The sequence below is a fragment of the Merops nubicus genome, unplaced genomic scaffold, assembly GCF_000691845.1.
Source record: "Merops nubicus isolate BGI_N331 unplaced genomic scaffold, ASM69184v1 scaffold16533, whole genome shotgun sequence".
Lineage (NCBI taxonomy): Eukaryota > Metazoa > Chordata > Aves > Coraciiformes > Meropidae > Merops > Merops nubicus.
The window spans coordinates 11,808-12,291 of record NW_008597037.1 but is presented as its reverse complement, the minus strand read 5'-3'; positions in this window follow the sequence as shown (position 1 = coordinate 12,291).

Below are 484 nucleotides of genomic sequence, written 5' to 3'. Positions count from 1 at the left end.
GCGGAGAGGAAACGGGCGGGGCAGATGCCGAGGGTGCCTGGCGGGCACTGGCCCGCCCTTGATTCTCTCTGGATCCCACCACGCCCCGGGTACCATCACCTCCCGCAGCCCGGCCCCGCCCAAAACCGCGGCGGCTGTCAGATGTAGAAAGCACAAAACAAGTGGAAATCGCAAAGCTCAACCCTGCTGACAAACACCCAGTGACACTGCAGACATTGGGGCTGGGTGAAGAGGCAAGTGTCTGTGTCAAGGCACTGAGAAAGAAACGTGGGATGCAGTGAAAGTTGCTTATCCCATTCTCCTACATCTCTCATGGCAGTTGTCTACTCCCTGCTGAAATAGGTGAGGAAGTTTTGTGCTTATCATAGAATCATAGAATGGCTGAGGCTGGAAGGGACCCCAGAGATCATCTCATCCAATCTCCCTGCTGTGGGCAGGGACACCTCTCAACTAGAACAGGTTGTTCAAGGCTTCATCCCGCCTG